This window comes from Panulirus ornatus, chromosome 30 (assembly GCF_036320965.1).
Source record: "Panulirus ornatus isolate Po-2019 chromosome 30, ASM3632096v1, whole genome shotgun sequence".
NCBI lineage: Eukaryota > Metazoa > Arthropoda > Malacostraca > Decapoda > Palinuridae > Panulirus > Panulirus ornatus.
This window is the reverse complement of record NC_092253.1, coordinates 22,630,955-22,647,111: the sequence shown is the minus strand read 5'-3', so window position 1 is coordinate 22,647,111 and position 16,157 is coordinate 22,630,955. Positions and strand designations below refer to the sequence as shown.

The 16,157-nt window shown below is 45.2% G+C and overlaps 2 protein-coding genes across 2 annotated transcripts in view; both read right to left on the bottom strand.

The window, feature by feature from the left end:
* The window catches only part of LOC139758476 (phosphatidylinositol 3,4,5-trisphosphate 3-phosphatase and dual-specificity protein phosphatase PTEN-like), a 342,351-nt gene extending 327,907 nt beyond the window's left edge, over nucleotides 1-14,444 (bottom strand). The window contains exon 1 of the mRNA XM_071679944.1: nucleotides 14,134-14,444. The gene's annotated coding sequence lies outside the window, so the exon portion shown is untranslated. The remainder of the gene's footprint in view (nucleotides 1-14,133) is intronic.
* The window catches only part of LOC139758480 (uncharacterized), a 229,155-nt gene that overhangs the window by 36,247 nt on the left and 176,751 nt on the right, over nucleotides 1-16,157 (bottom strand). The window lies entirely within an intron of this gene.

Below are 16,157 nucleotides of genomic sequence, written 5' to 3'. Positions count from 1 at the left end.
ACAACACAGCACAGCACAGCACAGCACAGCACAACACAGCACAGCACAGCACAACACAGCACAGCACAGCACAGCACAACACAGCACAGCACAGCACAACACAGCACAGCACAGCACAGCACAACACAGCACAGCACAGCACAACACAGCACAGCACAGCACAACACAGCACAGCACAGCACAACACAGCACAGCACAGCACAACACAGCACAGCACAGCACAACACAGCACAGCACAGCACAGCACAGCACAGCACAACACAGCACAGCACAGCACAACACAGCACAGCACAGCACAACACAGCACAGCACAGCACAACACAGCACAGCACAGCACAGCACAGCACAACACAGCACAGCACAGCACAGCACAACACAGCACAGCACAGCACAGCACAACACAGCACAGCACAGCACAACACAGCACAGCACAGCACAGCACAACACAGCACAGCACAGCACAGCACAGCACAGCACAGCACAGCACAGCACAGCACAGCACAACACAGCACAGCACAGCACAGCACAGCACAGCACAGCACAGCACAGCACAACACAGCACAGCACAGCACAGCACAGCACAGCACAGCACAGCACAACACAGCACAGCACAGCACAGCACAGCACAACACAGCACAGCACAGCACAGCACAGCACAGCACAGCACAGCACAGCACAACACAGCACAGCACAGCACAGCACAGCACAACACAGCACAGCACAGCACAGCACAGCACAGCACAGCACAGCACAGCACAGCACAGCACAACACAGCACAGCACAGCACAGCACAGCACAACACAGCACAGCACAGCACAGCACAGCACAGCACAGCACAGCACAGCACAGCACAGCACAGCACAGCACAGCACAGCACAGCACAACACAGCACAGCACAGCACAGCACAGCACAGCACAGCACAGCACAGCACAGCACAGCACAGCACAGCACAGCACAGCACAGCACAACACAGCACAGCACAGCACAGCACAGCACAGCACAGCACAGCACAGCACAGCACAGCACAGCACAGCACAGCACAGCACAGCACAGCACAGCACAGCACAGCACAGCACAGCACAGCACAGCACAGCACAGCACAGCACAGCACAGCACAACACAGCACAGCACAGCACAGCACAGCACAGCACAGCACAGCACAGCACAGCACAGCACAGCACAGCACAACACAGCACAGCACAGCACAGCACAGCACAGCACAGCACAGCACAGCACAGCACAACACAGCACAGCACAGCACAGCACAGCACAACACAGCACAGCACAGCACAGCACAGCACAGCACAGCACAGCACAGCACAACACAGCACAGCACAGCACAGCACAGCACAACACAGCACAGCACAGCACAGCACAACACAGCACAGCACAGCACAACACAGCACAGCACAGCACAGCACAGCACAACACAGCACAGCACAGCACAGCACAGCACAGCACAGCACAACACAGCACAGCACAGCACAGCACAGCACAGCACAGCACAGCACAGCACAGCACAACACAGCACAGCACAGCACAGCACAGCACAGCACAGCACAGCACAGCACAGCACAGCACAGCACAGCACAGCACAACACAGCACAGCACAGCACAGCACAGCACAGCACAGCACAACACAGCACAGCACAGCACAGCACAGCACAGCACAGCACAACACAGCACAGCACAGCACAGCACAGCACAACACAGCACAGCACAGCACAGCACAGCACAGCACAACACAGCACAGCACAGCACAGCACAGCACAGCACAACACAGCACAGCACAGCACAGCACAGCACAGCACAGCACAGCACAGCACAGCACAGCACAGCACAGCACAGCACAGCACAACACAGCACAGCACAGCACAGCACAGCACAGCACAGCACAGCACAGCACAGCACAGCACAACACAGCACAGCACAGCACAACACAGCACAGCACAGCACAGCACAGCACAGCACAACACAGCACAGCACAGCACAGCACAGCACAGCACAGCACAGCACAACACAGCACAGCACAGCACAGCACAGCACAGCACAGCACAACACAGCACAGCACAGCACAGCACAGCACAGCACAGCACAACACAGCACAGCACAGCACAGCACAGCACAGCACAGCACAGCACAGCACAGCACAACACAGCACAGCACAGCACAACACAGCACAGCACAGCACAGCACAACACAGCACAGCACAGCACAGCACAGCACAGCACAGCACAGCACAGCACAGCACAGCACAGCACAACACAGCACAGCACAGCACAACACAGCACAGCACAGCACAGCACAGCACAGCACAACACAGCACAGCACAGCACAACACAGCACAGCACAGCACAGCACAGCACAGCACAGCACAGCACAGCACAGCACAACACAGCACAGCACAGCACAGCACAGCACAGCACAGCACAGCACAACACAGCACAGCACAGCACAACACAGCACAGCACAGCACAGCACAGCACAACACAGCACAGCACAGCACAACACAGCACAGCACAGCACAACACAGCACAGCACAGCACAGCACAGCACAGCACAACACAGCACAGCACAGCACAGCACAGCACAGCACAACACAGCACAGCACAGCACAACACAGCACAGCACAACACAGCACAACACAGCCCAGCACAGCACAGCACAACACAGCACAGCACAGCACAGCACAGCACAGCACAGCACAGCACAGCACAGCACAGCACAACACAGCACAGCACAGCACAGCACAGCACAACACAGCACAGCACAGCACAGCACAGCACAGCACAACACAGCACAGCACAGCACAGCACAGCACAGCACAGCACAGCACAGCACAACACAGCACAGCACAGCACAGCACAGCACAGCACAACACAGCACAGCACAGCACAGCACAACACAGCACAGCACAGCACAGCACAGCACAGCACAGCACAGCACAGCACAGCACAGCACAGCACAGCACAGCACAGCACAACACAGCACAGCACAGCACAGCACAACACAGCACAGCACAGCACAGCACAGCACAGCACAGCACAGCACAGCACAACACAGCACAGCACAGCACAGCACAACACAGCACAGCACAGCACAGCACAACACAGCACAGCACAGCACAACACAGCACAGCACAGCACAGCACAACACAGCACAGCACAGCACAGCACAGCACAGCACAGCACAGCACAGCACAGCACAACACAGCACAGCACAGCACAACACAGCACAGCACAGCACAACACAGCACAGCACAGCACAGCACAGCACAACACAGCACAGCACAGCACAACACAGCACAGCACAGCACAGCACAGCACAGCACAACACAGCACAGCACAGCACAACACAGCACAGCACAGCACAACACAGCACAGCACAGCACAGCACAGCACAGCACAACACAGCACAGCACAGCACAGCACAACACAGCACAGCACAGCACAGCACAACACAGCACAGCACAGCACAACACAGCACAGCACAGCACAACACAGCACAGCACAGCACAGCACAGCACAACACAGCACAGCACAGCACAGCACAGCACAGCACAGCACAGCACAACACAGCACAGCACAGCACAGCACAGCACAACACAGCACAGCACAGCACAACACAGCACAGCACAGCACAGCACAGCACAGCACAACACAGCACAGCACAGCACAGCACAGCACAACACAGCACAGCACAGCACAGCACAGCACAGCACAACACAGCACAGCACAGCACAACACAGCACAGCACAGCACAACACAGCACAGCACAGCACAACACAGCACAGCACAGCACAACACAGCACAGCACAGCACAACACAGCACAGCACAGCACAGCACAACACAGCACAGCACAGCACAGCACAACACAGCACAGCACAGCACAGCACAGCACAGCACAGCACAGCACAACACAGCACAGCACAGCACAACACAGCACAGCACAGCACAGCACAGCACAGCACAACACAGCACAGCACAGCACAGCACAACACAGCACAGCACAGCACAGCACAGCACAGCACAGCACAGCACAGCACAGCACAGCACAGCACAGCACAACACAGCACAGCACAGCACAACACAGCACAGCACAGCACAACACAGCACAGCACAGCACAGCACAGCACAGCACAGCACAGCACAGCACAGCACAACACAGCACAGCACAGCACAGCACAACACAGCACAGCACAGCACAGCACAGCACAACACAGCACAGCACAGCACAGCACAGCACAGCACAGCACAACACAGCACAGCACAGCACAGCACAGCACAACACAGCACTGCACAGCACAGCAGAGCAGAGCAGAGCACAGCATAGCACAGCATAGCACAGCACAGCACAGCACAACACAGCACAGCACAGCACAGCACGTAGGTACGGTCGCGATGGTTATACATGATACAGTCTGTACCTACGTCGACAACGTGTACTGCTTCACCTCTTACAGCTGCTGTATCGTGATGGGCCTCAAGTGGTCGACCCTGTACCAGGATAACTGAGACAATACTAACGCTTTGGAACTCTTCCTCGCAGTGATGCTAATCTTATTCTCAGTGTATCGGGTGTACCAGGAGTACTGTGGTAGTTTGCTGGTAGTGGACGGTAAGAAGCAGCAGTGATGGGGAAGATGTTAACAGCTGAGTGTGCAAGGGAATATCTTGTGATATCAATAAATAGAAATATTCTACCGTACTCGTTACACGAAACGATTTGCGTGTGGCATTCTCTCCATATTCGGATCCATTTACCTGTGTGAGCAAGTGTCTTTTAGTACAACATTCATAAAAGGCAAAGTGAAAAGCCGAATGAAACGAGGCAAGAGTAAAGTCCTACTCAATTCTTCAAACACTACACGACTCTCCAGAGAAACACAAGAGCAGAAATCGCATTAGCTTATTGCTACATGAGAATTAATCTCAAACAATATGGAAACGAAAGTAACTCTATGGACCGTTCACCTGGTATAAGACGATGGATTACATGAAACACTATACCGAGTTCTGCCGATCTATATCTACACACAATGCCCCCAAACCATCAAATCAGCCACTCAAATCTGAGACTGAAATATGCAAATTTAAGCAATTCTTTCTTTTATTTTCATTTTTCATCTTTTTCCCACATACTACTAAAGCATCATACCCATTTCCATTTCCTCCAGAACCCCAAAGGTGCATCCATATATATACACAAGAAGCAGATCTACGTGTTCAAGCTTACTCGATTGGTGGGTGTATAACATGATACCTGAGGCCCTAAATAACTCCTGGCAGGCAATATACGGCTTGCAGGCCAAATATCAAACCAACCAACCCAATCGTTACTGTTACACCCGACATGGTTCCAATGACGTCAGATGAATCTATTCAATGTGTGAGAGCAAATAAAACAGAAGACTGATTCAAGGAGTTACCATATGTACAGTGATACAGTAAAGCGAGTCATTAGAAATAAGATATTTAAGAGAAAAAATATTTGAGTGCTGGACGGATTTCAACGACATATTTGTTTACAATCATATTCATTTCCAGTACCCTAAGTGTTGTGGTACATTTCACTTTCAATAACAATTAATCTCAGGGTTTATTTTGCCGACGAGGAAGCACTGGCGGGCCTCCAGTAATTTACAGACTCGTTCATTTCCCATTTTCTGTCCATGTCATTTCATAAATGTATACAGTCTTATAAGCGAAAAAAAAAGGATATTTTTGCAGTGTGATTCACCAGGGCTCCATCACGTATGGTCGCGAGAGTTTGGAAAGCTTGCGTCCGTCGCCATCTTGAAGGGGTATATATACACTCACACACACAGACACACACACACACACACAACGTTGGGCTAAATCAGTCAAGCCAGTCGACCTAACTTAACCATAAGGCTTCATCCAATGGCTCGCCCACCCTAACCTGCCTCAACGTGACCCACATGTGACGCAAACGAAAATAAACGAGTTGGCACAATAATGTCTGCAGGAGGCAGACTAGTCGCCGTAAATAAGTGGAGCTAGACGAAGCTCAGGGCTGGTCTGACACACGGTTAATTCAACTCAATGAAAAAAATAATAATAATAAAGCACTATTAACAGGGCTCCGTGAGAGGTCTCAACGGAAATAGAGTATACAACGGGAAATAAAATGAAGGAATCTTCGTGAATCAATGTTCGTAGTGGCGAAGACATGATGGGTCATGTTCTAAGCAGTGGTAAGAAAGCATCAATCGTGTATGTCTAGGGGAGCGCAGAGAGCGGTGTTTAAGGCTGGGTTCCCGGGAGGCCGGTTTTTGGCAGGGTTATTACGGTGTAAATGTGTTTAAGCTAATTTCATGTTTGTGCCAGTGGTTGGAGGCGGGGTGGAGTGGGGGTCTGTAAGTACTGGCTGCTGAAGTGTGAAGGAAGGGTAAGCTATTCATTTATATTCCAGGGTCGGTGGATGAAGTGGTTTGGGTGGGAGGCGTCAAATGCTGTTTTGCAAAGTCCTCCAAAAACACAATACAGACCATGAAGTAAACAAACAGATGCGGAAGGTCCAAAACTGTGCTGTCAGATTTTTAATTAACTCCAGATACCCAGAAAGAAGTAAGATACCAAAATGCTCACATCCATCTGAACATCCCATCGATAAATCATAGCCTCTAAGGCAAACCCTTTAATCTCAGGCAAGGAACAAAAACCGAAAAAAAGAACATTAGTCATCATAATCATTATTCATAATTATTATCATTATATTCATAATTATTATTCATGGCCATAATTATTATTCTCTTTATTTCCCATGTGTTATCTTTACTTTACCTACAACACATCCCTTAAACCTTCTAGTCTCATGTGACCTTACCTACAAGGCAACACGTAAGGAATATTCTAAATTTTCTTTTCTTTTTTATACACAATGGCAAAGTTAACTGAAGCCCTAATCAAGGCCATCTCATTAACGCTATCGCGTTTCATTTGCCCCGTATATATATATATATATATATATATATATATATATATATATATATATATATATTCTATATAATTATTTATTTTGCTTTGTCGCTGTCTCCCGCGTTAGCGAGGTAGCGCAAGGAAACGGACGAAAGAATGCCCCAACCCACCCACATACACATGTATATACATACACGTCCACACCCGCAAATATACATACCTATACATCGCAATGTTATTTTTTTTATTTATTTTGCTTTGTCGCTGTCTCCCGCGTTTGCGAGGTAGCGCAAGGAAACAGACGAAAGAAATGGCCCAACCCACCCCCATACACATGTATATACATACACGTCCACACGCGCAAGTATACATACCTATACATCTCAATGTACACATATATATACACACACAGACATATACATATATACACATGTACATAATTCATACTGTCTGCCTTTATTTATTCCCATCGCCACCTCGCCACACATAACCCAGGTTTGTATACAATTCGTAAACATCGTATAAACTGCGAGACTGTGTGAGGTAAACAGTGACATATACAGGTACTGACTATTACTGTTATCTTTCACCGAAGTATAACTCCACCTAACTTAACCTAACCCCATTTTCGACACGATGTCGGGCATGGCATAGAACTGCGGTCGGAAACCACCTTGACCCACCCTAGGTGGGTAGATCAATCCTTGGTATTCATCTTGGGGGGGGGGGGGGGTCATTTATCCACACCCCATGTCACCAGTGGGGCGCCCTAGGACTCTGTGACAGACAGATCCCAACAGATGTCGTTATGTCTTCTTCAGAACAGCTGCTCTGTTTATACAATGACTGATCCGCCCTTGTATGGATGTCTGTTCTCACATCTAGGTTGATTCTAGCTCTGGATCCTTATTCAACAAAGTCAAAAGTACTCTGGCTTATCAATTTTCTCAAGCTGACTTCAAAATATGACCCGCTTTCCCTACTTGGGTTACATTCCCTCTTCTATAAGTATTACTTTGGTGTTTATTGCCGAGAGCTGGCTATCTGGGTAGCCCCACCACTAGCTAGACCACGCAATACTGGGCAAGCTGCTGCGTCACATGATTACTGTGTGGCCGTTGGTAACTTAAGTGTGGGCCATTTTGATATCTGCTTCTAACCCTACATGTCAAGATCTTTGGAACTCTCTACCCTCTCATGTTTTCCCCAATAACTATGACCTGACAGATTTCAAAAGACAGGTTTTCCACTTCTAAAATGAGTAAACACATTCCCTTGTCTCTTCCTTTTCCATTTCCTTAACCTCTCTTAATAAATTTCCTTAACCTTTCTTAATAAGTTCAACTACAATACCATCGACTCTCGCCATCTTGCCGCTTTTCATCTTCCGCAAGGTTTTCACCACCTCTTCTCTGTTCACCAAACCACTTAAACTCTCAAAAAGCAAAGACTAAACCCTCCTACCATTCATTTGGGAACTGGGTAAGTTAACCTCTAGATTACGCTGAGCTATGCTGCCCATAGTAGAGAAATGACTCTTCGATTAATATCAATCGACAACCCTTCGTTTCACATCCGCGAGAAACGGGGTCTCGATTGATCATTTTCCGTCAAGATCATATTACCCAGTAACAAGCAATCTAATCTAACATCCTGATATACGTGGAGATATATGAACGTAAATATAGTGCAATGAGCGCACACTTTCGCAGAATACATAATGCCCTCCAACATTAAGGATTCCAATCCCCTACCATTTGTATGCTCTAACTACTAGGCTATGTTCCGTATATAGATAACTTCAGCTCTAATGGCAGGGGTTTGGAATGCTTGATGTAGCACGGCATTGTGTTTGTTCCAGGAAAGCGCACATTCTTTGCACCACATTCACGCGCGTATCATATCATTATATATATATATATATATATATATATATATATATATATATATATATATATATATATATATATATATTATACATACACTCGGCTGCTACGTTGCTCTACTGTCACTCACGTAGCGTATGGTGTATGTGCCTTGTACTTACTAAACGGTCATTAAGCCGGGAATGTTAAGTGCATGTTAACCATCGTATAATTAGATGCAATTATCTCTATACACGATGTTAGGTCCGACTGGTCCACAACTGACTAGTTACTCAGGTGTGATTAGCGTGTTTGTTGTTGGTGTTGTTGTTGGGCCATGGCTGTCAATTTTCAAAATAATCAGAAAAAGGAAACTGCGCGATATACAGGCTAAAAACACATTAACGTTCATAACAATCGACTACATTTGTCGAAACACACTGAACAATGGCGACTCTTCTGTTTTTACTTGCACTATTAATTAGGTTTTAGTTATCGATTGTCAAGGTCATTTAAGGCCGTCAACGGAAGATCACAGCCACCTATCACATAATATCTTCCTCTGATGATCAAATTAATTCTAAGACCAAACAGGTTCTAGGTGCATTTGACGCAAATAATTACCAGCGATGAATGGACAATGAACCGAAGCAGCGTGGCGCCAAACTCTGCCAGTAATCATAAAACCATAAAATGCTGGACGCTGCTGCCTCCCTTTCAGCACCAGCATTTCCCCCCACCTTATCTTGTCACTGCCTGGACCTTGTGTGGCCCACGGCGTTAATCCTTGAAGCGATTGCTCTAGCGCCCCGGGAGTGGCCGCTCACACAAGGCCACATACGGGATGACGCCTTGCTGGGGCGGGCGAGCGCGCGAAACCATAACAAAGATTTTCTCGGGTTGCATAAGATGGCAGATGGCTTCGGTACGGTTAATCATTTGAATGCCACAGAGGACCGGCTGCAGCTATTGGGGTTTATTCAAAGTTGGCAAGAATTTTCCAATGCAGTAAAATACAAGAAGGATCATTTAGAAAAGGGGGGAAAAAGAGGGGTGAAACGAGAGTCGAAGATTAGAACAAGGTCCTCGTACTAAAGACGGCCTTGTAATTACATAATGCAGCCCCACCCATACCAGTAAAATCCCCATGCAGTCTCCACCCGCATCAGTATAAGCCCTATACATACCCCATCCACGCCAGCACACCCAATGCAAGCTTCATCCATACCAGCACACCCCCATTCAAGCACCACCACAATATAAGAACCTATAAAGCTCCATCAATACCAACACATCCCTTTAAAAGCTTCAATAAGACCAGCAAACCCCATATCAGCTTCTTCCAGACCTGCAGACCTCATTCTGGCGGTAGATCCCCATGTAAGCTCCACTCTCACCTGTAGACCTCCATACAAGTCCTACTTCCCCACAATCAGACCCCATTATAAGCTCCATCCCATCAACAGACCTCCATATAAGCTCCACTCCTACCAGTAGACCCCCATAACACCTCCACTATAGTAAACCCCCATGTAAACTTCATCCCACCAGAAGACCACCATAAAAGCTCCACCCCCCTACTACTGGACTCCCATATCAGGTTCATCTCCACCTCATCACCATACATACCCCAACTAAACCATTACAACCCATACAAGCTCTGACCACACCAGATCACCACACAAGCACGAACCCCCATCACCAGACCCCAGAGAGGCTCCATCCCTAACAGCAGGCCCTCGCACAAGCCCCACCCATACTAACAGACCCGACAAAGAGCCCCTAACAGCAACAATATTTACTGCCCTGCCTAAGGGAACATGACGCTGGTAACCTTGGATGCAGTCCCTATACACAATAAAAAAAAAAAAGATGCACAGAATATACGAAAGTAGCAACACGACAGGCCACAGCCACCCGACAGGTGGTCACAAACACAAGTAGCCACAACCAAACGACAGATTTCATCCACACACAGCCAACCAGCAAATATCTGGTGACTGCCACGTACAAAACTTATTCAATTCCACATCTAAAATTTTGTAATGAAGGGGCATTAGTATACTACAGAAATTGTTTTAAACATCAAACTAATTATTGGTATCCTAAATGTGAACAAAATGAAGGCTCCTCAGTGTAGCTGGGCTAAGTACCGTCAGGCGTTCCAAGTACAACCGTCATACGAAATAAAAAAAAAGTCAAAGATCAAGATGAAACTAGACAAGGACATTACAATTTTGTGTACCCTTTTCAGCACGATGGTATGACCCTCGAATATGGAATGGCCGCTGCCCTCGTAGTAACGTCGTACCGTCGTGCTCGAGGTGTCGTACAAAGTTAACCTTTCCCGTAGCGTTGCTGGGCAGGGCCTAGCCGGGCTAGGATGCGATGGGCGTAATGGTCACGTGGTGTGTGCACGCGGTCCCTCCTCAACCACAGTAACAACACTGTGTCCTTACGACACCCCACACCTGGGTGGTGAAAGCCATACAAGACATCCTAGGATTTCCCTACAACCATCATTTTTTAATCTATTTGTAAATATCACCTAAAGCCCCTGATTCGTCTTTATTTCAATCTATTTGTAAATATTACTTAAAGCCGCAGATTCGTCTTTATTTCAATATATTTGTAAATATTACTTAAAGCCGCAGATTCGTCTTTATTCGTAAATATTACTTAAAGCCCTAGATTCGTCTTTATTTGTAAATATTACTTAAAGCCCTAGACTCGTCTTTATTTGTAAATATTACTTAAAGCCCTAGATTCGTCTTTATTTGTAAATATTACTTAAAGCCCTAGACTCGTCTTTATTTGTAAATATTACTTAAAGCCCTAGACTCGTCTTTATTTGTAAATATTACTTAAAGCCCTAGACTCGTCTTTATTTGTAAATATTACTTAATGCCCTAGATTCGTCTTTATTTGTAAATATTTCTTAAAGCCACACATTCGTCATTGCAAACAAACGTTATTGTTTACATTTTCTACACAGGTACCCCCTACAGCCTTTCAATAGAGTATTGCCCTGCACACTCAGTGATACCCCCTTATACTCGTGATGGTACCTAGTAACCCCTACGCTCACTCAAAGCGATACCTCACTGACCTCATTTAAAGGGGAATAATACGTAAGGTGCTCATTCGCACTGGCACCCCCTCGGTCACTCAGGGATGATAGCATCGGAATCACCCATAATGGTACCTCCTGTCATAACTATAGATGGTATCCCACACTCGCTGAAAACTGACATACTAATTGTTGATGGACTGGAGATAGATAGACAGCCTCGTCCGAAACGACAACGCACCGTAAAGACGAATAAATATAATGTACCATGTCTCGCATGTGTCGCAAGTGCGATGCATCTTTACGCAATTATACATAATCATATATTCCTATGAGTCCACGGGGAAAATGAAACACGAAAACTTCCCAAGTGCACTTTCGTGTAATAATCACATCATCAGGGGAGACACAAGAGAAAAATATAACAGTCAGTTGATATACATCGAAGAGACGAAGCTATAACACCATTTAGTAAACGTGATTTTCCAAAAGCACAATCACGTTTACTAAATGGCGTCCTAGCTTCGTCTCTCGATGTATATCAACTGTTATATTTTTCTCCTGTGTCTCCCCTAATGATGTGATTATTACACGAAAGTGCACTTGGGAACTTTTCGTGTTTCATTTTCCCCGTGGACTCATAGGATTATCTTGATCACGCGCAAATTTGTGATCCTTTCCAATAATTATATATGTAAATATGGGTTGTTACCGACTCCACCTGCACGAAGTTACATCAAAAGTGAAAAAGTTACCTTTAGTAAGATTGTATCTCCGGAAGTACTGTCTCTTTATATAAAACTTATCACTCCAAAGGAATCCATCATTTCCCTGCTACTAAAACTAGCACAGCCTTTGAGATGCTGATGCTTCTTAGATAAGGGTCCTGTGGCAACTATAATTAAATAAATGTACAATCTGGGCAACCTGACTACTGAGGGCATGCTAGAATACGTTTACAAGAGAAATAATCTCAGGTTATGAGACAACTACAGTGATTTACACTCGTAATACCCGAGGAATATTTGCTCGTGCTTTCAAGGCTAGAGTCAAAAGTCAAGGTAACCAGATAGTAGCCGATGTATCGTCAGACGGCACACCCAGCCCTGTGTTACTTGGGTCGTCTCACTTACGATGTATGACATTCAAAGACAAACTATCGTTCAATGAGAACTTGGACGTGTCGGTAAAATATCATTTAAGGACAAACTGCACCGTAGAATCATTATTTTTTTTTCGCCACGGTCATCCAACACCAGAGTGTTATTGACGCTAAACAACATATGACCGGGAACTGATCATGATACATTCGTTTGTACAAATAGTAAATAAAACAATGAATAAACTCAAGACTCTGTCAACCCAGTGTGTTAGTCCGAAAAACGTCGAAATAACACCATCATCCGGAACAAGGCATTACACAACACACATCCTAGTTACATAACGTCAAGAAATGTGGCGCCCACGCCCAACATTACATAAGGAGATCTCGGCTTGAAATTCACGGCGAAAAGATTAGAGGATATATCTTAACAAAAAAAAAAAAAAAATATATCGTCTTGAATGCCCTTGGGGTCTGACTGAGCCACTATGTAGATGGGATGAACGACGAGTTGAAATCTTATTTCTTCAACGTATTTTTAATACGTTCATATTTCTGACGAACACTTGTTATATTTGAGAACCCGCGTATTTTCGTTCCCTTTCGCCATATCGTTGTTCCTGTCTGACAAAGAGGAGGTTATTGGGCCAATGGGATAAACTGGGAGGTAAAGTACAAGGTGAACGGAAGAATGTGAAAGACGTAAAGTGAAACGCAGGCAATTAGAAAGCTGTTGGGTAGCCCACCAAAAAGACACGGCGCTAACTCATACTGACAAACTTGTTAGATGAGCACTAGGTAATTCTATAGTTTCCTTGCACAACTTTGATCCTAGGTAATTCCATACTTTTCTTCCTTGCATCATTCTGTACTTTGTACTAGTTCTATACTTTCCTTTCACCATTTTGTATCTGTACTTTGTACTAATTCTATACTTTCCTTGCACCAGACTGTTGCAATTAAGTACAATAAATATTTTCAAACTTTCAAGGAAATTAATCATTTCTGTACGCAAGAATATATCTTTATAGCAATTCGACGACACGATTTTTCGTCTACATGCTCAGTCGATTAATCCTTAAAAGGAGAGACAGTGAACACATAAATCCCATGAATGTTATGTAGTAGTTAAGCCCATCATTACTTAACGTACCTTGGGGAGCTGGAGTAATTCCTCTGGGCGAATGACGCCTCCCGACATCCACCAACGTGACGTTCGCCTACGGTGTACTGACATTACCGTCCAGGGAACATATATGCCACTTGTTTTGACCACAAAATTATGATTTGTCGGAAATCCTCATCACTGCCCTCGCGATCAGGGGTTAATTATCACTCATTATTTCACTATCAACACTTAGATCAAGGACGACTGCCGACATTTATAGAAATATTAATGAACTATCCTTCACCGATACGTCCAACTCCATGTCCAGGCCTCACTACCAGCCGCACATGCGCACTGCTCGAATTTTCAGGCCAGGTATGAGCAAACTGTTTCCTTCCAGTGTAAACCTTTTTTAAAGTCAATTTTACGCTTTTATAGTCTAAAAACTTAAAAAAAAATTGTAAAAAATCTTAAAGTTATCACCAAGAGAGAGGGGAAAAACTAGGTAAATGATAAGCTTAAAAGAAAGAAAATCGACACAATAATACGACAACTATCGACACACGCTAACGAGATCTCATTCGACCAGTGCAGAGGCAAATTTCTACCATGTTGAAATTAAATTTTTCGTATATCAGAATACATTTTTGTTAAAATGATGATTGCAAAACCTTTCCTTCACTATGTAGAGTCTATAAATCCTCTAATAAGTTGGCACAAGGAAAATGAATAAATTAGTGTTGAAGTTTGGTAACTATTTAGCAATGTTAATTAGATAAGGCTTCAACTCTGGCTGACACTCTAACAAAAGCCATAAGTACCTATAGCCTTTGGCATTTTGCTCTACCTACTGTGTTAGACAAAAATGTACGGATTTTTTTTCCCTAGACCCTAAGTATAACTAATAAAGCAACTTGGGGTCTGGGGTATGACCAACCCGATACAGCATCAGTTTAGGCTTATTACCGAAAAATTTACGGATCTTCATAAAACTCTTGACACTTTATAGAATCCCTATAATACATGAAGATAATTTAGTGTGGGTGAGGGTAAATAACGCTATTGTTATTCTTCCTAAAAGACCAAGCATTCGTTACTGGATAACTGGATCGGGCGAGGATGTTTTACTAAAATGTGGGATTAGGTAAATAAAAAGTTGTTTTGATGGGTGAAAGAAAGAATTTATGAAACAAAGATATCGACTAATTTGTAATTTACAACGATCAAGACCGTCATTCACTAGGTATATTTCTGAAACGCCCCGTTTAGACACGCTGGCTGGTTAACGTCTAATTGAACGAATACAGATTAATTAATTCAGGCAATAAAACAATGGAAATTTCAATGCTTTTTATGAACTTGTAGCGTATGTATGTATGTGTGAAGTTCGTACATGAGACGTATCCAAGGGTCTATACTACTGAAGGATTTTGTTGTTGTTGGTTTCAAAGTCAAAATATTGGATGGACTGAGTAGCATTAACTGTCTTATTTCATTTATATGATGTAATTATCTATATTTCTGGTGCCATTACCTGTCTGGCCATGGACAACGAGTGTTGCGGCTGAGACTAGGCAAAATATACTTGTAACATCACATTAACAAGACGGCAATGAATCTTACACCTTCGTTTGCACATAATTTAATAGTTTCAAACCGAATGAAACTCCACTAAATCAGAACCCTAGGGCTAAGTGGATCTTGGTCTTCGTTATCCGCAGTAGATTCTCGGTCACTGTCAAATGATGATATAAAGGATATAAAGTGCTTTTGTCCCCACAGTTTCCCCCTCTGATTCAAAGCCCTACCCACTTTTGTCAATTCTTAACCTTGACACATATCAAAGCTCAGCTCACTACGTGAATATTTACCATTCATACACATCAAAGCTGATCAAAATCCATGATATTTCAGCGATGCCCTTAAACTGAAACCTTACCGACCGATCCTTTGTGACCTTTGCAAACCTATTCGCGCAACCGTTCACATGATGACATTGACCGCCGCAATAAACTAGCCAGTGGTAGTGGCAGACATTCAACTGCTCTTAAATGCTGAGGTTAAAGATT